At 36.9% G+C, this 24,640-nt stretch overlaps 1 protein-coding gene and 1 long non-coding RNA gene across 5 annotated transcripts in view; one reads left to right on the top strand and one right to left on the bottom strand.

Annotated features, from left to right (window-relative positions):
* Positions 1 to 24,640, bottom strand: part of LINGO2 (leucine rich repeat and Ig domain containing 2) — a 1,216,268-nt gene that overhangs the window by 958,482 nt on the left and 233,146 nt on the right. For 3 of the 4 annotated variants that reach the window (XM_082400553.1, XM_082400556.1, XM_082400554.1), the window contains one exon: positions 4,541 to 4,637. The gene's annotated coding sequence lies outside the window, so the exon portion shown is untranslated. Of the gene's footprint in view, positions 1 to 4,540; positions 11,127 to 24,640 lie in introns of those variants that run through there. The other variant, XM_082400555.1, reaches the window with a different exon arrangement.
* Positions 11,061 to 12,879, top strand: LOC309632778. The gene is made up of 2 exons (XR_014247066.1): positions 11,061 to 11,151; positions 11,468 to 12,879. It is a non-coding gene; the product is annotated as an uncharacterized lncRNA (long non-coding RNA).

Here is a 24,640-nt window from a genome sequence, read left to right as displayed (position 1 = left end):
GCAAGGAACAATGAAGAAAATCTTACAGATTGTGTAGATTTGGACATTGTTATCTAGGTATCAGAAGTTTAAGTCTACTTAATGTAACAACTATAGACAGTTTTATTTGGATAGCCTGGTGTGTGTGTGTGTGTGTGTGTGTGTGTGTGTGTGTGTGTGTATTTTAAGTTTACTTTGAATGTCTTTCAGCAGGGCTAGGACTCTGAAGTTCATCTCAGGGTTCATTATTCCTATTGTCTCATATTTGCCTCCTTCATACTGTAAATGCATAAAAGATAAATGCAGTAGCAAAGAGAGTTGAAAAGAGTGACAAATTTATATATTTTTCTGGAAGGGGATGGGCTGAAAGGAAAACAGAGCTGGAGGAAGGTGATCAGGAGAATAGTATAAGGAGTAAGAGGGGCAAGGTGAGATGCTTCAAAGTCTAGATAAACAATATCTAGGAAACCACCACAGTGTTCTTCATTTAAGGGAACTGTGTTTCTTTTCAGGCTAAGATTGACTTCCCAAAGGACTCATAGTACGCCAGGCAGTCATGGCTAACACATTTATCGAAGAATGCATTCATTCATTAGGGTATATTTTCCGTCACGTAGAATAGCTTAATGGCGATGGCTAAACAAGCTGATTTATCTTCCATACACCATTTAGTAGAAAAGCCATCCTGGACTGTTTTGCTCTATAAATTAAGCCAGAAAGCCCGGCTCCTATGTTGTTCTACCTTCAGACAATTGCCCTTGTCTACATGATACAAAATGGCTCACCATGACATCCCATCCCACGTTCATTTTCCAAGCTACTAGAGGAAGAAGGAGGAGAAGTATGCACATGCGCCCTTTAAGGACATGACCTGGACACGGCACACATTATCGTAGCTCATATCCCATTGGAGAACTTAGACATCTAGCCAAACCTAGATAAAAAGGCAACTGGCAGAATGGATAAAAATCAATAAGTACACTGGTGAAAAACAACAAGAATCTACAGAAAATACTTGAAATTTTTTTTTTTTTTTCAGAAAATTTCTGAGTAGTTTACAAAGCAGATGAAATAGGCCTGCTCTACTGATGCCTTTCAAAGTCCAACTCAGAGGGTGACGGTGAATTAAGTGTTCAGGAGCTTAAGCAAAACACATACAGGTTGATTGTCCCCATATGTGCTTCTGCTGCTGGCTGCCATACAACAAAGCCTTTCATGACTGGAAAATTGAATTACCCTAGGATTAGGAGGCAGATGTAGCAGTTGCACACCGACGTGGTGCCAAGATTGAGTTCTGGCCCAATCATTTTCGAACTTCATAGCCTGATGAGCCAGTAACTTCTATGAGTCTATTTTTATTAATATGTAGAATGGGGATATTAACTACTGAGAAGGACTAGAATTAAGATTTGATAAACTAATACATCTGAAAGCAACTGGTTATTAGAAGGTTTTCAGGAAACATTAGCCAACTCAGAACTCCTGTTGTTATTAACTGGGACAGTATTTTCTTATTTATTTGTTCCGTCAGCTTCTTATATGTTCTTGTAAACACTAAAATTTGAGAACTATTGGACTAGAGATACAAATACGAAAAAGCTCATGAAAAGGGACATTCTCATACAGGTAATATGAACAAACCTAAGGTAACTATTTTTTTTCTGTGGCTTGATAATTTGTGAATAAAATGTTTAATTTCCTGGTTAGGCATGCATGTGCAAGTTGAGTCTTCCTTTTACACCCCTGTCCCCTTTCATGAGTCAACCCAATCTTTTAAACCAATTTTGTTCTTTTTTGGAAGATTCCAAGGAATTCTTGATGAATATTTGGGAGAGTCATGTTGTCCAATCTACAAGCAGATCTAGATATAAACCTGCCATTTAAAATCATCAACAATGTTCTAAGCAGTAGGTGATTTACACATAGTCTTTGTGAAACTGAAAACATCTGCAATATAATTCTTATGATCCTCATATCAGGATGAATAATACTGAGATGAAAAGAGGTTAAGTAACTTGATCACTATCTTAAAGTTAGCAAGACATGAAGCAAATATATGCTATTACAGAGAAAAAGCAAAAAGAAATGAGGGCCTAAGCAAAGAACACTACCCCTTAGAAACAACAAATTCTTGACTCAATCCAAAACTGGATGTAAAGTGGGAATTTGGGATTATTTATTTAACAGCCTCTGTTCAAATGCAAAACTCTTAAATTGAGAAGTAATACAGCATAGGAGGGATGTGAACAATTTGGCAGGTGTTTTCAGAATGTAAACTAATTGAAAATAGCTTAAGTAAAGAATGGCCTAGATTCCCCTCCCATGGTGCTCCACAGGAGCCTTTGTCTACTTATGTTGGAGATTCTAGTCGAAGACCTTCATTGCATTCATTAATTTTATAGGTTCTTACTCTACTATAAAGGAGGGAAAACACACATTGGAACTCAAGGATGATTGAAGCCTTCTCCTCAGAATCTCACATTGAAAGTTGTTTGGTTTTATTTTTCCATTTCACGACATACAAAGTGAAAATGTAATCTTCAACGGCAGGAATGGCATCTGTTCCCACAGAAACGTTGCTGATCATTACCAACACACAAGCAAGACTCTGAAAGCATGAAGGTCATGAGAGGAAGCTTTATAGATTGTCAAGGTGTCACTTTTGAATAGCCCAAGCAAATATGACTCACAGGGACACAGTGGGCATGAGTTTGCAATTACTAGGGAAAATTTGCTTGAAAATTTTTAGGTAAGAAAGCGAGATCAACTAAATCCAATGGTACTGCTTAATCCCTAGAACAAAAGAGCCTGCGTATTGCCATTTATAAATTAATGCACCTAAAGTGTCCTGGAATTCTAAAGGTTTCAATCAGCCATCTGCAATTACCTTAAACAATTCTATTTAAATAAAATACATTTGAGCCTGACTTTAAGTAATGTTGAATGGAGAGAATCTTTCACACATTAAATATTTCTTTTTTTTTTAAATTTTATTTATTTTATTTATTTATTTTTGGTTGTGCCAGGTCTTAGTTGAGGCTGGTGGGCTCCTTAGTTGCAGCTGGCTGGCTCCTTAGTTGTGGCATGCAAACTCTTAGTTGTTGCGTGCATGTGGGATCTAGTTCCCTGACCAGGGATCAAACCGTGTCCCCCGCATTGGGAGGCGAATTCTTAACCACCGCGCCACCAGGGAAGTCCCAAACATTTCTTTAATTACAAGTCTTTATGGATTGAACTACAACAAAATAAGAGCTTATTTTTGATAGATTTTACATCATCAATTCTTTGATAAGGATTCTATCTTAGTGTGCCAGGCAGAATTACAGGTGCTTTCCATATGTTACCTCTTATTTCAAGGCAATCTTGCAACAACCTCATAGTATAAGTAACAGAAAAGGGAAGAGACTCAAGTTGCTTGAGTCATATACCAGTTATCTGTAAAGGAAGAATTGGTACCATTTCCATTAAAGTATGTTGTCGGCCATGAGAGGGTATTTGCTCAGAGGAAGCCTACAACAGATTTTCATTTAATAGCAAAGGTGAATGGGAAGATTATAGCACACATTTTCCATGTCATTTTTTCTATAACTTTCAATTTCTTTGAAACACCATCATCTATGTAACTAGTCAATGACTTACAGAAATCTTTCTCTTTTCAAGAGTAGTGAAAATATAAAAGAAATTCCTTCACTTTGGTTTTCTATTTGAGGGAAGGCAATTATGACTCTTTTCTAAATAACAGTTTAAAACTTGAGGGTCTTGCCTTCAACACCTATGTTAATCCTTTGGCTCCTCACCTATCACAAGTGCTATAGGCAGCATGGCAGCAGAAAGAGTAGAACAGGGAATCAAATCACTCTTGTGTCATTTACTAGCTGCATCATCTTGGACAAAGTTTTAATTTCTCTGAACTTCCATTTTCCACATCTGCACTGTGAGAATAATACCTACTTCCTATGGCTGTTCTGTTGACTTAATAACTAATATAAATAATAATATAGGGTTTCCCTGGTGGCGCAGTGGTTAAGAATCCACCTGCCAATGCAGGGGACACGGGTTCGAGCCCTGGTCTGGGAAGATCCCACATGCCGCAGAGCAACTGGGCTCTTGAGCCACAACTACTGAGCCTGTGCGTCTGGAGCCCGTGCTCCGCAACAAGAGAGGCCACGATAGTGAGAGGCCTGTGCACCGCGATGAAGAGTGGCCCCCGCTTGCCGCAACTAGAGAAAGCCCTCGCACAGAAACGAAGACCTAACACAGCCATAAATAAAATAAATAAATAATTAAAAAAAATAATAATAATAATATACATACACACAGTAGGAAATTAACGATAACAAATTTGAGTTCCCTATTGTGTTCCACTCCTCTTAAGGCACCAAAAAATAATCATGGCAAAATGATAAAAAAGAGTCGTTTTCGAAACCCAAACTTATGTACTGGGTTACAAACCGTCATAACTTTTATTTACACACACACACACACACACACACACACACACACACTTCTCATCACATTCTTCAAAGGCCAATCCAATATATTAAGAGTCATTTCATCTTACCACAACACGAAGAAATTTCAATGTGGATGCTCCAACTTCATTTGGGACACTTCACATATAAGGGTTCTACATCTTGAAACATTCTCCAATGGATTCTCTAAATGAAATGAAACAAAAACTCTTGGGAACATGGTAAAAAAATAAATAAAACTTAGCTCCTTCTAATAGTATTCATCTCAAATTCCTCATGTCATTTCCATCTGGCTGCTTTTGCTCTAATTCTGAAAAAAATTCACATACATATTTCTAGACTGCAGATTCACAATCCCATCTGATGTATCCATCCCTGATGACAATATTACTTATATTTTTGGATAATGAATTTCATTCTATTTGTTTGTATAAGCCAATGGGTATTCTTAAATAGATATTAGAAAATGATAATTGGGATATAATTTTCACATCAAACTGAGTATTTTTACTCAATGTTTCAAAATAAATGATCTAAATATCAGTAATAGCATATAAACGATAAGAGAAACTATGAGAGCAATCAAGTTACAGCAAGAAAAAAAGTAATTTGAATGTTATAGCTTTTCTCTTTTTAAGATGCTTCTGCATGTCCTTCTAAAAGATGAATACAGGGAATTCCCTGGTTGTCCAGTGGTTAAGACTCCATGCTTTCACTGCCGAGGGCACGGGTTCAATCCCTGGTGGGGGAACTAAGATCCCACAAGCCGCGTGGTGCGGCCAAAAAAAAAAAAAAAAGATAAAAGATGAATGCATAAAATAAAACCATCATATAATATTGAAACATATTCATTGTCCTTAATCACTTTAATTATTATGAAAAACATATAACTTTATATATGTATACACATATATATATGTTTATGTGTATGTGTGTATATATATATATTCTAGCTTTGACATTTTGCAAACTGAAACCTCATTTATAAATTCACACGGTATTATGCTGTGTCAAAAAAAATTTGGCAATTTTAATGGTCCCTATTCTTATATACCTTTCTCTCTCTTTCTCTCTCTCATTCTCTCTCTCTCTCTCTCACACACACACACACACAAACACACGGACACACACACATACCTTAGAAGTCAAATTTACTGCAAGAAATTACAGTGCAATCACATAAAATACAATGAAATCACATTTATTCATCAGCCCAGGTCTATCCTTTTAATAGCTATGTTGGTTTCATTACAATAGAACCCTCTACAAAAAATTCAATAAAATCTTGGTTATGCAAATCACACTAATGAAAATACTGAAAACCTGATTGTGTGAAACATCTCAAGCTTAAGGAGGCATGTCATAGTGATCAACTTTAAATTAGTCACTTTAGAACAAATTGTGTTGCTTCACTCTCCTGGTGGCTTCCCAGACTTCTATTTCTGCAAAAATAGTAATTACAATTGCACTGGATGGAACAAGTGAGTCTCTTTTCCCAAAAACTAGAAAATGAGTCTACTGGGTCCATCAAATAATACTGATGCCTCAAGTCCTCTTGACAGGTTCACTTCACAGATTTTGAACAAAGAAGGCTGCTCTAATTTCCCTCTCAAAAGAGGCCTGGTAAAAATGTTGTCAGTTTTTAAGCTATTGTCTCATAGCCCCCAGACAAGCTCCTGTAGTTTGCATTGAGATTTCAGGGCTGGGTCTCTGCACACCACATCCCTCTTTTGCCAGCTGACTTCCTGTTAGGCATTGGGAAGAGCTTGGGGGGCAAGAGAAAGGGCAAAAGGGACTTACTACTTCATGTTCATTTGCTTCCAGCATTGCCTTAGCAATCATTCTCTACTCTGTTAGCAGAAGGTAGCTTCTGTCCACAGATTTTTCAAGGCCTTCCAGAACCGGCTCATTCTGTCCTCTCAGAGGTGCCAGCAGTGGGCTGCTGGCATCCCCTCCTGAGAGATCTTGAGTTTGTGTGCCCTAAGGCCTGTCCACTGAGCTCCTCAGATACTATCACTGGTTGCATAGCACCACCTCCAAGAAATATGCCGCTTTTAAGTGGCAGATCTTGTAATCAGATCTAGGTTTCCCTGATTCCAAAGTCTAAATTCTTAAAGATGCCACTCCATTGCTAATAATTTTTGATACAATGCAATCGTAGCAAAAAAAAAAAAAAGACCGAACATTGAGGCTCATGTCACGTAATCTGTCCGAACTCTCTGCATTTAATATGGGTTGAGTCCTGGGAACTACAGTTGTGCCTAAACATTGTGATGTAATTAACCTCAGTGGTAGGATGTAGAGCTGAGGAAAATCTCAAGATTATGTTTAATGGTGAACCTGCAATAAGAACCAGACTGTAATTATGAGCAAAGCATCTACCCAAAAGATCCAGGCAAGACAACAAATGAGTTCAGACAATGGGAGCAAAGGAAGTACAATAACAGCAAAGTAGGTTTGAAAGGGCAGCAGGGGGAACCGAGAAAGATCTCCTGAGGCACTGGAGAGAGAGGTGCAGATGCCTTATAGAATGCCTACAGACTCTCCTGTGTGAGGAGAATGCTTTTAAAAATACCAGGTAGATCTGACCTGATATACAGACTTCCAGGCATCGCTATTTCCCTTACCATGTTATTAGTTCTAGATGCCAGTAGAATAATTAAAAAACTGTGGATAGATGGGAATAGAAGGATTGGAGTAAATTTAAGAGTAAAAGATGTGAACAAAATAAAAGAGAAGAAGAGATATCTAGTAGGAGAACCAAAAGGGCAAAAATGCCTCAAGAGACAAGGAATTCAGGGAATTAAATTTCCACATTATTCATATTCATATTTGTTCCCTTCTCCCCCCTTCCCTCCTTTCTTCTCTGTCCCTCTCTCACACACACACACTGAACAAAGAATCCCAAAATTCAGTCTATTATACTTATCTTGATATTTTCTATGCTTTCACACATATATATACACACACACATATATGTATGAACAATTAGTTTCCTAGTCCACTTCTGTCAAATTTTGAACAGCAGCAGAGTTCTGTGACAATTTATTTACAAATGGCTACTGCTTTATGGCAACTTTCAAAACCTGAAAGAGTATATGTCATCTAGAGTAGTGAAACATAAAAGACATTTTGAATGTTAGACCTCAGACTTTTAATATATACCAAACTCTAAAAGCTGAAATTATGTGATGGCAATAACCATGTGGGTAAATATAGTGTACATCTTAAAGATAATAACAGAAATGCTCCTCCAGGGATATTTTCAATGTTAAATTTTGCAACAACTGCATTTTAAATCTTTAATGCTGGTATTAAGATATTCAGCATAAGTGAATTAGATTCTTCAAAATAATCAGACTCAAGATGTGGTACATATATACAATGGAATATTACTCAGCCATAAAAAGGAACGAAATTGGGTCATTTGTAGAGACGTGGATGGATCTAGAGACTGTCATACAGAGTGAAGTAAGGCAGAAAGAGAAAAACAAATATCGTATATTAACACATATATGTGGAACCTAGAAAAATGGTACAGATGAACCAGTTTGCAGGGCAGAAACTGAGACACAGATGTAGAGAACAAACGTATGGACACCAAGGGGGGAAAGTGGTGGGGGTGGGGGGGATGGTGTGATGAATTGGGAGATTGGGATTGACATGTATACACTGATGTGTATAAAATTGATGACTAATAAGAACCTGCTGTATAAAAAAATAAATAAAATTAAATTAAAAAATTAAAAAAAAATCAGACTCAAAAGTAAGAGAAACATTCTTTTTAGAAGAAAAAAGTACATAGAAATTCTGCTTTAATGAATATATCCTTGATATATGCAGAAATTTGACTAAAATCATATTTATTTTTAATTATAAAAGACAGTCAAAAAGTAGAAACAATTTAAGTGTTCATCAATAAGGGACTGGTTAAAATGAATCATGGCACATTCATTACTTAGAAAATTATGTTACTTAAAATGTCTGCGTGTGTGTATAAATTATAGAAGAAAGTATAGAAGTATCCCAAAATGTTAACTGTAGTCATCTGTAGATACAGGAAAAAATACAATTGTCATTTTAAAGATATTTAATGTGACCTTCTTTTGGTAATAGGCATATATTGCATTCATAATTGGAAACTGTTATTTCCAAAAATATATAGGTAAATCTAACTTATAAATGGATCACAAGAAGAGGACTTTTAAATTCAGTACTCCAAAGCATTTTTATGTAAAATAATGATAGCTGAATTATCAGAACAGCCTGTATTTCTAGAATATGTTGATGTAATAACTGAAACATTTATTAATCCCTTCATTCATTCATGTATTCATTAACATAGCACACCTTTATGTAATATTCATCACACGTCAATCACTAATCTTCAGGTATACAGAGATGGAGGAAGCAGCATATTTGTCTTTAAGGAAAGCCATGAAATCAGAAAATGAGAAAGATTATACTCAGATCTATTGGCTAGGAAGTGTTCTGATACTGCTAATATCACAAACCCAACTATATACTGTCAAGGTAGGTATAACTGGGGCAGGTATAATTCTTTAGGTGGCATTCCAATCTGACAACCGTACGATCCCCAGCAGGAGTCCGGTCTGTGGCAAGAATGGAACTGAGCGCTACAATGCAGGACCTACAATGTAGGTCTATCTTCCCCTTCCTCATTTCCTCATCCTGGAAGACAGCCCTTGGCTTTCTAGCTCCCAACAGCCAAATGAGGACTCTGAGCCCAATCCCTGCCCCTGGCAGATTTCTGCGTTTGGGATATATCTGGTTCAGGATTTCATAGCCAGGGAATCCTTGTAAAGCAATCCATAAAAGATAGCCCATGATCGTACCTTGCATGTTTATTAAAAAAGGAGTAAATGAATCAAAGCAATCACCCATATCCTTTCCTCTGGGCTCAGGAAAAGATAGGATACGTATTTAAACCACAGTTTATAATCTTAGAACCTCCATCAACCCCGGTGGAACTATTTATCATCTCAGTGTAAACATGGCCCAGAAAGGGAAAATGAGCCTTCTGTAATGAAAAGTCTGTACATTGGAGGTATAAACAACTGCATGGAGAGCTCTGTGCTGAATTTACACGGACTCAAGCTGTCGCTCAAGGTGAAGAAATCACAGCACAAAAACCTGCCACTGAACCTCAAGAGATGCCTCGTTTTCTGTACTTTGCTTTTCTATAATGTCTCATTCCTGATCAGGTTCTTTCCCCAGGGAGTGGTAATAGGCAAAGAGCAAGGAACGTCTGTTTTGTTCTCTAAACCAACAGGATCAAAGGGTGCTCCGTGGAAAACTTAATGCTACTTCTGACTTTCCCCAAGGGCTGCTATCTCTCTACCATTACTTCTGATGCTGCTTTGGCATCTCTTTCCCAAGCTCTTCAAAATACTTAACAAGCTTTAAGAAAAAATACAGTTCATTAAAAAAAAAAAAAGAACATCTGGGTCCAAGGATTAAAGAGTGCATCACCTACTAAACATGCACAATGCTAGGGTGGAGGGAGCTATCTGTATAGTAATTATTTCCTAAAATGTCCATTTCTTAACAATATTAGCCAATATTTACCAGGTACAAAGCCCTATCTTACGCACTGTGCCTATAAAAATATTCAATCCTCATGACAGCCTCAGGAAGTTGGTAGTATTTTTATTCACAATTTACTAAAGATGAAACTGAGGTTTAGAAAATTTAAGACTAAATATTCATCCAGGATCATGCAGGTAGTAAATGTCTAGGTTTTCACTCTCCTATATTTTGATCAAGAATTTCTTATTTCTGAATCAAACTCAGTTAAAACCTTTCTGCATTTACTTTTAAATGTTCTTAAATTATAAAAACCAAGAAAAATAAATGTCTAATATTTTAATTGGCACAAATACCCATTCGTGCCATTTCCTTCCAGTTTTTCTTTCACCTATGCTTAGTATATAGCTGAAATTATCATGTGCATGCAAATTTTCAAATATTTTCGTATGAAAGGTTTCAAACACAGAGAAAAGTTAAAGAATTTTACAGTAAACATCCACATGCCAATAACTACATTTTACCATTAACATTTTACTATATTTTTATCACATATCTATCCACCCATTATATATAATTTTGTATCCTATTCTTTTTATATTTCATTATAAGAATTTTCGTTGTTGTGTCACATCATTTTAATTATCTGTCAAGTCTTTTAAACATTCCTTGGTGTAGCCAATCCTCCTTATCTTACTTTACATCTTATCTTACATTAATCCTAAACACACTCTATTTACTTCCCTTAAAATGATTTACCCACTCATTCATGAGATCATGCTCAAGCCTAATCCTGGAATTTTACTCACTTGAACTCCTGGCACTGTCCTAGGCACATAAAAATGACTCATAAATGCCTATGGATTGATCATGGCACTGACCTAGATGACAGGGATAGAGGAAACTATAATGGATTATTATTGTTATGATGTTATCATAACCTTTTCAATAATGAGTCAGGATTATACCAAATTCTACCTTAGTATCAGTAAATCCTAATTATCCCATTTGCTATAAATGTAAAAAAATCTACATTTATTATAATACCCTTAAGTAATGTTACAGATAATTAAAACTCTTAAGCCTGTATGGGTAAAGGCCAGTATTCTCACCCCTTATCTGCTTCCACACCTCCAATTTGGGGAAAATCAAGGTATCTGGGGGATTCCCTGGTGGTGCAGTGGTTAAGAATCTGCCTGTCAATGCAGGGGACACGGGTTCGAGCCCTGGTCTGGGAAGATCCCACATGCCGCGGAGCAACTGGGCCCGTGAGCCACAACTACTGAGCCTGCGCGTCTGGAGCCTGTGCTCCGCAACGGGAGAAGCCGCGACAGTGAGAGGCCCGCGCACCGCGATGAAGAGTGGCCCCCGCTCGCCGCAACTGGACAAAGCCCTCGCACAGAAACGAAGACCCAACACAGCCAAAAATAAATAAATAAATAAATTTATTTAAAAAAATAAAAATCAAGGAATCTGAAATTCCAAAGGAAAGTGGGTGCTGCTAATCCCATGTTCTATCCCACACAGAAATCCTTTCTGGAGTACATGTATGTAATGGATGAATAAATGTGATCCAAACACATTTGAAGGTTTCCTAGGGACATTCACATTATTATCTTCATACAGTCAACAAATTTATTCAGCATCTACTCTGTACAGATACTCTGCCTGGTGCTAGAGATGTAAAGATAAATAAATCATTTCAAAGAGCTCACACAGTGAAGGACAATTCATGAGATATAACACTCAGTTTAGAAATTATATGGAAGTGCACAGTCTCATTACTGGAGAATAGAAAGGGGCACCTAACCCAGCTGTCAGCATCTGGGAATAGCAGAGGAAATACGCCAAGGAAAACTTCCTACAGTGGAGTGTGAGCCCAGCCTTAAAATCTAAACAGGAGCTGGCTAAGGATAAAGGTATAGGGAGACTTTCCCAGAGCGAGAATTTTAGCAAAAAACTTGAGGCAAGATGCATCATGATTCACATGGAAACTTCTAAGCAGTTCTGTTTTTCTCAGCTAGTTTCAGATAAGAAAGATGTGAAAGATAGATAGGCAGGGCAAGATCACTGAGAACCTGATATACTCTATTAAGGAACTGGGACTTTATTCTCTAGGAATGATAAACCATTGAGGAGGTTTAAGCAAGGAGTGACCTGGTGAGAATGTTGCTTTAAATAGATCATTGTAGAGGCAAGAAAACTAGTTAGGAAAACTTGCAACAGACCAAAAGAGACATCTTGGGGGCCTGAATCAAGATAGTAACAATAGGGTTGGATTCGAGGAAAGTTAGTAGTTTTAGTGAAAAAGGTAAGAAGTTGAATTTCAGGTAAATTGAGTAGAGGTGTTATGAACTATACACATGGAGTGGTCTGGGGTAACGGCAGGATGCAACGGAAAGAAGAAAATACTTCTAGTGCAGTTTCGGGACTTTTATTTCTCGATAACATTGATGTCTTAACTGAGCTTCCCACTAATGATCAATATCATGGTCTGAATGTTTGTGTTCCTTCAAAATTCATGTGCTGAAATCCAAACACTGAAAGTGATGGTATTAGGAGGTGGGACCTTTGGGAGGTGATTAGCTTTTGAGAGTAGGCCTTCATGAATGGGATTAGTGCCCTTATAAAACAGACCCCACAGAGGTCCCTAGTCCCTTCCTCCAGGTAAGGTTGCAGTGAGAAGGTGGCCATCAATGAGGAAATGAGCTCTCACCTGACACCGAATCTGTTGGCACCATTATCTTGGACATCACAACCTTCAGAACTATGAGAAATACATTTCTATTGTTTGTAAGCCACTCAGTTTATAGCATTTTGTTATAGTAAGCCTGAACAGACCAAGATTATAAGGAATACAAATTTTAAAAACAGAGTATAAGACAGCTAAACCACATGTCTCTTTTGGAGATAAATTTTCATTTTGTGCACCAAAAACAGTTGAAGAGCAAAATTGTCAAGAGTTTCAACCCAATGAGAAAGTAGATTTCAGATTCTATTTAATTAAATCATTATTTAAGATAAGAATTCAAGAGTTAACTTAGTATTTCTTTGCCTGTAAGTGAAAAGTCAATAATAAAATATTTACATAAAATTATGACCTGAATATTTGTATTCAAACCAGAGTGTTGAAATCAGAACATCAAAATCAATTAATGAGAACATGAATATCTCTTGCCCTCTTCCTCTCCAAGGAAACAAACTAATATCAAGATTTGATTTCAAGAAAATATCAAAAGGAAAGCAAATTCCAAAGTATACTCAAGCATGGGAAATACTCATTCCAACTTCTTACATATTTAAATCACTAGACAATGAGCATTAGTGTTCAGAATCATGATTCTGTATCATGGCAAGTTTTGTAATGAGATGACTTAATTACTACTACTATACCATTCTTCCTATAGACAGAAAATTTGTAAATGTACATTAAAAAATAATGTGGAGGTCAAAGCAGCAGGTTTTCCTGCTTAAGCTAGAGTTACTCCAATTAATGAGAACTACTCAGCCACTATTTCTTTTTTTTTTTTTTTAATTTATTTATTTATTTTTGGCTGTGTTGGGTCTTCATCTCTGTGCGAGGGCTTTCTCTAGTTGCGGCAAGTGGGGGCACTCTTCATCGCGGTGCGCGGGCCTCTCACTATCGTGGCCTCTCTTGTTGCGGAGCACAGGCTCCAGACGCGCAGGCTCAGTAATTGTGACTCACAGGGCCAGTTGCTCCGTGGCATGTGGGATCCTCCCAGACCAGGACTCGAACCCGTGTCCCCTGCATTAGCAGGCAGATTCTCAACCACTGCGCCACCAGGGAAGCCCACTATTTCTTTGTTAATCACTTGAGCTTCTTTGTTTGGTTTGTATCACCTTAAAATAACTTTTACCTTTATGCAATGTCCTTACCAACTGGAAGTAATAATCACCCTCCCCTGATCAAACAAGAAGTAACAACATACAAGAAAAAAAAACCCTGTAAATAAACATAAATATAAGTATAAATGAATATATCCATGTGACAAAGTAATTCTCAGGCATGAACTCATCTTCATAAGGGTTATATGCAGGAAATTTAAGTATAAATTTCTCTAGACAGGATGTTTGTGTGAAACAAAACTTGAAAGCTTCCAAAGCCAGTTTGATTGACTCCCAGCTTTATCCCACTGTGTGCCTATAGGAACTCAACTCCACAGATTTAGGTAAATAAATTACCTAAATTTATTGATTTAGGTAATCTCTGTATAGATGGAAACCCCTCTTACAGCATCTTCTCCAGAGTCTGGCCAGAGGAAGTTGATTGGTAAAGCCTTAAAGCCTTCTTGACATAAAAGCTGAGAATGAAAGTTTATTTTCTCTCAAACTTCTGCTGAATGTTCTTATCCTGTGAAATCAAGAGGTCGAATACAATGACTAGAGCATGGAAAGTAGTTTAAGAAAAAAGTACAAGGGAGGTTGAGAAGCGGCATAAGAATCAAGGCCCCTTTGCCTTTGAAAGACTATGAACAAATGGTCAGAGGATCACATGCACGATTCATAATAATCATGCTGTTCCTATTCCTTAGATGCAGTCTCTTCTCCAAATGCTTCCATACATGTAACTAATATGATCTGCATATCAACCTTGCCAGGTAGGCAGAGGAGAATTTTTTCTACGTAAAGCGAGGTTGGAGTCAAAACCAGCATTTAAATGAGGAGCCACCGCGTGCTGATGATATATTAATCCTCACAATCACTGTGTGAAGTGCCTAGTATCATTCTTATTTAATAAATAAACTGATGCATGGAGATATCAAGTGACTTGGTAACTTAAATCACTTCGTATGTAACAGAATTAGGGTTAAAAAAATCTAAGTATCATGACTTGTAGCACTGAGGGTGTGTGTTGTGTATGGGTGTGTATGTGTGTGTGTGTGTTTTCCAGTATACCACACTGCTTCCCAGGAGAGAGTTTAATGTATTTTGTAAAGGTAATGAGGAATCCTTAGGATGAACTGCTTTCAGACTTAAGAATTATTAAATAAGAGTCAAAAGCATAACTATATGAGAAGAAAAATAAATAAACTACATTGAGTATAGTTAAAAGTATGCCCCTCTCTAAGGCCGCGATAATGAGAGGCCCACGCACCGCGATGAAGAGTGGCCCCCACTTGCCGCAACTAGAGAAAGCCCTCGCACAGAAACGAAGACCCAACACAACCATAAATAAATAAATAAATAAATAAATAAATAAATAAACCCAAAGTTAAAAAAAAAATTTATTAAAAAAAAAAAAGTATGCTCCTCTCTAGATAAAGGGAAGGACAATGTAGTTTATTTGGACTACATTGTCCTTCCCTTTATCTAGAGAGGGGCATACTTTAAACTATACTCACTTACTGATGCATTAAATTGAGTCTCCCCTTGACCTTAAGGAACACAGGAACTAACACATATTGGGAGCTGAGTATATGCCCAACGCTTGTTATAAGCATTATCCCTCAAGATTTTACCCATTTTACAAAAGAAAAAAATGAGGCTCAGGGAGAACTTTGCCCATGGCCATAGAGCCTTCTTGCTGTGGGGCTGGACTTTGTCTCCAACGCCCACCACCTCACAATGAAAATCTTCTATTACATGAGCCCCCAGAGTCAGGTCCTGTTCCCACTTGCCTTGTGCAAATCTGCACGGAAAACTCGGTGCCCTAATTTCACACTCCAAGTTGAGGCTTAGCCTAGTTCTTATACCTATCATGGTTCCCAAATAATTATTTTTTTACTGGATTAGGAAAACGGCATGAATTAGAGCCTAAAGAAATTAACTGAAGGAATATTGAAGGGAAAATCAGTGATGGAGGATAGAAACTATTCCACCACTAAGCCAAGAACCAGTTCCTAGGGGACTGAGGAAAATGGGAAAAGTGAAGCAGAAGGAAAGAATTCTTGCTTCATTTCTGGAAGTCAGTGTGAGGATGATGAAACCAGAGGCGACCTGGGGCATTCCTCTACATTTCAGTCACCTTTTTCTTCAGAGAGAGAAGCCAGTTGCATGGCCGGTCACAGGATTACTATTTAATTCCTGACTCCTCACCCCCTACAACATCCAGTTATGCTTTATCACCTTCTATTCCCCTTGGCAATAAGATCGACTGTTAGTCTGAGTTGACTGTGGAGGCCTAAGAGAAGAAGCTTATAATGCATGTACACAGTCCTTTCAGACAGGGTTAGGATTTATTTCTGATAGACATGAAGGGAACAGCTGTTTTCATATCACTCAAAATGTAAGATGTGTGGCATACAATGTTTCTTCTTTGTTAACTATCTAAAAGAGAGAGAAAGACAAGGCAAGAGAGAGAGAGAGAGAAAATTAAAGAAGACTTATGCAACTTGTGCAACATTTTCCAATAAGTTTTAGTAAGAAAGCTTTATCAAAACCCTTAAATTAATTTAAGTATACACTGCTTTGCTTTATGAAAGTAATATAAATGTGTTAGTGAAGTCACATTCACCCAATTGAACGCTGGATTAAACTCTCAAGTTTGTACTACTTTGACAACCCAAAATAGCATTTTCTGTCATACTTTTATGTAAACAATGTAATGGACTAATAAAAATCAGTAAGAATATGATAAGATCAGACTAATTTGCAACATTTAACAGATACACCATATATCACAGAGCAGCTGTGCAATTGATAAATGGTTAACTGAAGGAAAAAAATCTTTTGTACTTAAAGAAAACAGACATGCTGACTTTTTGCTCTATGAAGATACTCCCTTGCAAATACTAGAGGGGTTGGGCTGACCCTCCTTTTCCTTTGTTATAAAGCCTGGTTCCTCTTTCATCCTGTTACAGTGAAATAGGAGATGAAGAAGCACAGTTGGTCCCAAATGACTTTTCCAAGGCTAAATCTCAAGCAGGGCTCTTCAAGTGTTTCCTATTAAAGTAGAAATCACATTGTAATGAAATTAATGTTTATTTACGTATCCTGCCTACAAGACTAGAAGTTTATTGAAGGTAAAAAATAATGTCACACTCACTTTTGTACTTCCAAAGCCCATGACAGGGCCTAGCATATAATAGGCAGGTAAAATACAACTTCTGGATGAGTTAGACTTCTCTAAGTATAAATTCAGGGAATGGATTAGATCTCAGAAATCCTTTTTAGGTATAAAACTTCATGTCCTTATGATTCTGTAACTAGTTTCATTTTCAAAATAGAGAATATATGCATTATCATTATGTTTCTTGGTACTTGCATTAATTTTGACTTTTAAAGCACAATTTTAGTAAAGCTGATGATACCTTGAAAAAAATAGACATGGCAATCATGTCTTTATTATTATCAAACCAGAACACAGTGTAATTAAGGGGTATGCCTGTGAGTAACATTTTTCTGTAGACATGTTGTCCCAAGGGAACACAAGTGATTCTTGTCAGAAGTCAGAAATGGAAGAGGATATGGCAGCACAAGGATATAACATATGCATTCTTTCATTTAATCAAGAGTTATACGTGGATTTTATTCTTCTGTGAAAAAAGACAAAAATACCTGCTCTTGTGGAGATCACATATTAGTGGGGGAATATAAATAAATTATAGTAAACATAACATATTAGGAAAGTAGTTGCACAGTAGAAGAAGATCAACACTATGGTAAAAGCAGATTGAGGAATATTGGAAGTCCCAAGAGTCAGTTTTATATAGAGTGGCCAGGGTACGCCTCACTGAAAAGGTAACATTTGAACAAAGTCTTCAAAGGAAGGAAGGATACCTGAGGAATGATTCCAAGCAAAAGTCACAGCAAATGCAGAGACGGGCAGTGTACCCAGTGCTGGCAATTGAGGATGAAGTAGAGTCAGCAAGAGGAATAAAAGTTGAAGTAAAGTCTAAAAGGTAATAGTATCATAGGTCTTAAGCTTTTGACCCGAGAGAAATGAAGAGCCATTAGATGGTTTTGAGCTGATTGGTTTGAGATTTAACAAAATTACTCTGGCTTTTATGTTGAGAAAAGTATATAAAGAGGCAAAGTTAGAAGCAGGAAGACCAGTCAGAGGCTGCTGTAATAATCCAGGGGAGGACACAGGGTAGTAGCAGTAGTGATAATGAGAAATGATTGGCTTTCAGATATGTTTTCAAAGAAGAGCTAGATGAATTTGCTAATGAATTGATGGAGGTATAAAGGAGAAAGAAGATTCAAGAATAATTCTGAGGATTTTGAACTGGAGCAACCATGAGTGGAGATGCCATTAAATGAGATGAAGTGAACAGTATGTAAAGCAGGATTTTTTTTTTTCCTTTTCTTTCTTATTTTTGTGTTTAGAAACTTGAAAGCTCATGTTTTTATACAATGAGATTGGGATGTCTATTGGACATTTTAAGTAGGCAGCTGAATATAGAAATATGGAAATTAGGGGATATTTTGAGCTAGAGATATATATTTATGAGTCATCAGCCTATACTTGGGATTTCTTAAAATGACATGTGATGTGCTCACTGAGGAAATCAGTGTCGGTAAGAAGAAAAGAGAAGGAAAGGGAAGGGAAGGGAAGGGGAGGAGAGGGAAGGGAAAAGAAAAAAAGAAAAGGGAACAGAAGAGAAGAGGTCCTAGTACTAAGCCTGAGGACACATCAATGTTAGGAGGTCCAGAGGAAAGAAAGAGTGAGGAAAAGAGACTAAAAAGACCCGGCTGATGTGACTGGTCACTGGAGAGTCTGGGGTCCTGGAAGCCAAGTGAAGAAAATTCTTCTAGGATAAGGAAGACACTTCATTGGCCATTTTGAAACTTAACATTCATTTGAGAACTTTAAAGTATTCTAGGCATTTGAAGCCCACACAGACCATAGGATTTCACAGGAGAACATTGGGGTATTACCAATGGCAATATCTAGCTCATGAAGCACTTTGCTCATGAAGCAAAGTGAAAACATGTCAGTTTATCTGGACATGTAGATTGAATAGAAGTTTCCCAATCATAACCAAAGTGCATAGGTTCCATCATCTAAAACATAGTTTTCTCATAATGTTCTAGAAATGCAACAGTAATCATATTTACGTAACTTATCTGCCATATATAAGTCTATTATTTTCTTTCTTTTTTTTTTTTTGGCCACGCCATGCAGCATGTGGGATCTGAAGAGTTCCCTGACCAGGGATCGAACCTGCGTCCCCTGCATTGGAAGAGTGGAGTCTTAACCACTGGACCACCAGAGAAGTCCTAAATCTGCTATTTTAGAAAAAATAATTACTTGTTGTCCCAACTTGAGAAGGCAATAGCTTCTTGCCCCTAGGATTTTTTCAAGTGGTTAAAATAAATGCACTAAAAATCTTGGAGGAAGTCGGGGGAAAAAAGAACATATAATTATTGGTCTACAAAGAAGACACAATATGGTCATAATAACACTAACAACTGGAACAAACAGAATCGCTTTTTATTGAGGGCCTGTTATGTGCTTTTGTATTATCTCATATTCAGCCATTCACCTACAAAGTTCTGAGATACTATTATCCCTATTTTAAAGATGAGAAAACCTTGACTCAGATGTTGTATGACATTTCCATTGCCATGTAGATAGTGAGTAATAGAGTCAGGATTGGAATTCTTTTCCAATGGACTAGGAGTCAGAATTTCTTGGGATGTATTCCTTGCTTTGCTACCAATGACCTGGTAACCTCATTAAGTCACCTGGAATATCTGGGCTTTAGGTTATTCAACTGTAAACATATGGATACTATCAACTTGAAGAATGACTGTGAGGGTGAATGTGGGCAATAAGATGCACAGAGTGAGGCTTCACTTCTGGGGGAGGACTGAAGAAAAGAGTCATATCAAAGTGGAAAATAAAAGGATGAGGATGAGTAAAGATGGCTCTAAGATGCTGGCTCCTCCACCACTGATGTGGTTTACAACAAAAGATGAAAAAGAGAATCCTTAGGAGCAGTAGAGGGAAAAAACCCAGTCTATAACCTCAAGGTTCATGGAAAGATAATGCCCTCAATTAATATATTTAAATCTAATTTAATTTATATTTTAAGGCTGAAATTTATACTGACTTCTAAACCTCAGATAATTAATGCAAAATAAATGCAGTAGTAATAGGGAATTGCCAGGATGACTGTGGCATAACCTAAACTTTTAATTTTAGAAAAAAAGACTACTGACCTTAACAATTCTGCCTTGAGACATGGCACTTGCCAGTGCCCAGTGCCACTTGCTCTGTGGCATATGGTTATGAAATGGCACTCCCCCTACCTACAACAATAGGTCTGATATTCAAGATTATCTGCAACATCCAATCCAATAGGGCTCATATACAACCAATATTTTTGTTATACAGAATTATGATGGGTCTTTATATTCTATCATTCCTTTGCTTCAATACTTTTTCATCGATTTAAGGAACTCAAGATTGGGCCTTTGCTTAGATTGGCTCAAACTGTCACCCAAGGAACTCCATCATCCTATAGAATTACACAGTTGGTAATCTAAGCCAGCAAGCTTCCCAGAAGTTTCAAAGTATTCATCATACATTTGTTAATAATCTATTGTCAGCAACAGGAATATGAAATTACAGATGACTTAATGCCATTTTCCTGATCATCTATAAATTATTTAAGTAACTAAGTCTTTAGCACTCACCACATCAATTATGGGACTTTTTAGGTGATTGCTTTTTACCGGGTTCAGCCTGAGTTAACTTAATTTTTCAAGTGTCTTTCTTCCAGGTTCTTATTAGAATTGTCAAGCAAGGAAATAAATTCCCTTGTTCTCCCAGCATCAACTTGTAGGCTATGATTCTCCTTTGACAAGTCCACATGCATTTATCAGAGGATTAACAGTAGAAATGACACATTATTAAAGGTCAAGAGGGTGCTTTCTCAGTATCCCATAAGCAAGCGGCCCCATCTAATACCTCTGAGAATACTTGATCTATATTTTTTCTTTAAAGTTACAATTTAGAACCCTAGACAGCCGACCTCAGCTATACTTCTTATGCCTAATGTAAATGTTATTCCCACACCATATCAGAGGCAATAAAGATTATCATTCAATTTCGTACTGTGATCTGGAGAAAACTGGATCTAAAGTCTGTACTTTGGGAAGTTCATGCCAATTGATACAGATAAGCAGATAAGCCCACCATATAAGAATGTAAACACGCTCAACACTGCACAAGAAATGATTCTCATGTACTAAACAATGGGAATTGCAGCTGTTTCCAGACACTTCTTACCAGACTGAAATTTAAAGTACATTTTGTGACAGAAAGGTAGCACCGTGTTGAATTTCTCTACTGTTATCTACAGTGAAACTATTTCAAAACACTCATAGAAGATCAGTTTTATAAGACATCCCATTAAGTCACAGAAGCGCTGAACTCTAAAAAAGCAAAGAAGAAAGCTATTGGTATTTTCTAAGCTGCAGTTCAAGGAAGGCTGAATCATTTAAAAAAAATTGAAAAGGTCCCTTGTCAAGCTGGTACTGACTCAAATTCTGAGGAAGAAAGATATGAAACGGTCCATCAGTTCTCATTAACAAACAATGTAAAAATATCTGTGGGACTCACTGGCAGATGGCTTGAATTAGTCAGCAAATATGAGTTAGGGCTTAGTAGCAATTTATACTTTGTTAGAATATAACCATAGTGATATGGTGTCATTTCACTCAGTGTTTATAAATATAAAAAAAGATGCTAACACTGAAAACTTGACATAGGTCATTTTGCCCTCTTTTGCTAATTAGGAGTTTTTAAAATTTATCTCAACAATTTGTTAGATAAAATACCAGTCTTCCTAAAACTCAGAGACAATGAACAGAAAAGGATTTTACAAACATGCATAAATTCCTAGAATAACTCACTCAGCAAGACTATGGCCAGCAATAAGGCAATCCCTGTAATGCACAACCTGATAAGGGGGGTTTGGTTATACTATAATGCAATTAGAGATAGGCTCCTGCACTGCATCAGCTCCCTTCTTAGTCAACACAGGCTAAAGTTCTTATCTTTCAGGGGGCAAAAGTGGACTTCAGAAGTGGTTACTTCATGACCATTGGGGACTTTCTTAGTTCAGTATATATTCTATACTGATATGTGTATACAAGTCCATTATATTTAATGTATGCTTTTTGATAGCACAGACTGATTGAAAAACATTGATTTCCTTTAATTTTACAACACTAGTGCCCTACAATTTATGTTACTGAATGTCATGGACATAGTTTATAGTGTTATGGCACAGTTTTACCATATTGTCCTGATGTGTGATTTCTAAACATTAAGATATGGCTAAATCAGAGTTTAAACTAAATAAATTTGTATGTAAGTATCTATCTCTATATATGTGAAACGACTTCATAGGACACTATTTTTTTTACCCCCAATGGAGGGACATTTGTGAGTTTAGTCCCAGCCAGAATGCAGTTGGTCCAACTACACCTTGACTCTGAAGGTTTTATATTCTAGTGTCAAAAATTTGCTTGTGACACATTGAGCTGAGCAGAAATCTGAAACCAGGTTCATTGGGAGCTGAGTTTCTGACTGAGTAGTAGAATGATGTGGCTGTCTTAAAACTGAAGCCTTCTGGATTCCAAGACTGATGGGATCTATGGAGACCTGGAGAGGATTTTCAGGGGGAGCCATTTCTATGATCATTAGAACTGCTGGGAGAATGAAGAAACTAATTTTATTCAGTTAGGGATGGCAGAAAGTATAATTTTATGTCATATTGCTGTGAAAAGGTGTTATTTAGACTATGGTAACCAAATCTTTTCCATTTCCACCATATACGTAACAGGAAAAAATACTCTTTAGGGAATTAAGAATAATATCAAAACTCTCTGAAGCCCGAAGTCATTAAATAATGAGGATATTGCATTGTCAATACTGGAATAGATTATTACAATGAATGTGAAATCAACTGCTTTGAGAGCCTACATTAACTTTCATCTTCCAAGGGTGGAATGGGTCAAACTGTAACTGAAATTAGTATTTTGGAGCTGTATTAACAGTCAACCAACAGTATTCATGCAATAAGTTTTCCTAGAAATTTCTGCACCCATGATAAGGTATACTGTTGTGATTATTGAAGTCCTGCATCTTCTTTCCAGCCAATAGGTGTGAGACCTTCAGGGAAGAAACCCAATTAGTTGTCAGTTTCCTCTTTCTATGAAATAGGAATAACACCTTGAAGATCATTGACAGGAAAATGGGATTAAAGTAGAGTAAGTACTTTGCACAATGTCTGACACACATTAAGTGCTCAATAAATGTTGAGAGTATTTTGTTTCCTTTTAAACTTGGAGGAAATAAAATGGTAATATTGGGTACCACAGTAGAATTTATTACCATCAATTTTTCTTTCCCCAGAGCTTCTCTTCTTTGATCAATGCCAAGAATTTCAACTGAACCTTAGAACACAAAGAACATAAACAAGATAACAAATGAAACAAAATTATTCCTCCATTTTACCCTAGAAAAAATACTTCCCAGCATAGACATCTTGAAGAGAAAATGTTGAATAAATTGAATATTACCTTTAAAAAAAAGTGATATTCTCATTTTAGTCTATACACGTATGCAGTCATGCATTGATTAAGATTTTTGGATTCCAAGAACCATACAAATTGGTTTAATCAAAATGATTTACTTTCTACAAAGCTATGGGAATGACTGGAATCCAAAGGCAGGAGTGAGGCTGGGCACTAAAAATTAGAAACTCCAACACTATTAGGAATCTCTGTTATTTTTTATTTTCTGCTCTGTGTGTCTATTTCTTTGTTCTTAATCGCATCTCACTCTTCCTTCTGTTCTGGCTGTCTTAGTGTCTATCTCTGTTTTTGGCTGCTTCTTTGCGCCATATTGTAAAAGTAATGCTGTCTATAGCTGTCTGATTTTTAACTTAGAGGCAACGTTCCCAAGGAAACACTGTCCTTTATTTATTAATTTCAGCACCAAAATTGTCAGGTAAGGACTATGATTGAATAGTGAGATGCAGATGCCCCTCCCCACTGGACCTTTATAGTGTACCACATTGTAACTTCCAAAGCAGCCACCTGGATGGTGGAAAAGGTGAAAAGGGATAATTTCCCAAAAGAAAGCTGATACTGGGTTAACAAAACAGAAGTGTCCACTTCAAGATCCATCCATATCCAAATATAGCACATATATACAGGGATTATATATATGCATTGGTATATATATTATATCATGATTAGATAGACAGAGATATGATTGATAGATAGATAAATAGATAGGGTGAGCCTTGGAATATTTCAATAGATTTGCATTCTAATATATAGCAGGCTGGTTGAACAATATATATTGATTCTAGTACACAGATGGAACTGTCCTACTAGTACAAAAAATGTATACATTGATTCTATAAAATGATGTTTAAACACCGAGAAAATCCACCAATTACAACAATGCACATGATAGTAATTTTGGTCACATCATGGATTTGTCCATGGCTACAAATATATATTGGACAAAATAAATGTAATATCCCCATTCTATCTTAGAGAATACAGTCCTTCATGATATTGAGTGTCAAATTTGATGGTATATGAAGACATTGTTTATCTATAAAGCCAGCCACTTAATGTCAGGTCAGTAAAAAGACCTGACATGGTTTTGGAGCATGGTTTTGGAGTCCAAATAAGGTGAGGAAAAACAC

Source organism: Balaenoptera borealis (assembly GCF_965194805.1).
Source record: "Balaenoptera borealis genome assembly, chromosome: 8".
In the NCBI taxonomy this organism is placed as follows: Eukaryota; Metazoa; Chordata; class Mammalia; order Artiodactyla; family Balaenopteridae; genus Balaenoptera; species Balaenoptera borealis.
The sequence above is the reverse complement of the archived record's forward strand: the minus strand, read 5'-3'. Positions and strand labels throughout refer to the sequence as shown.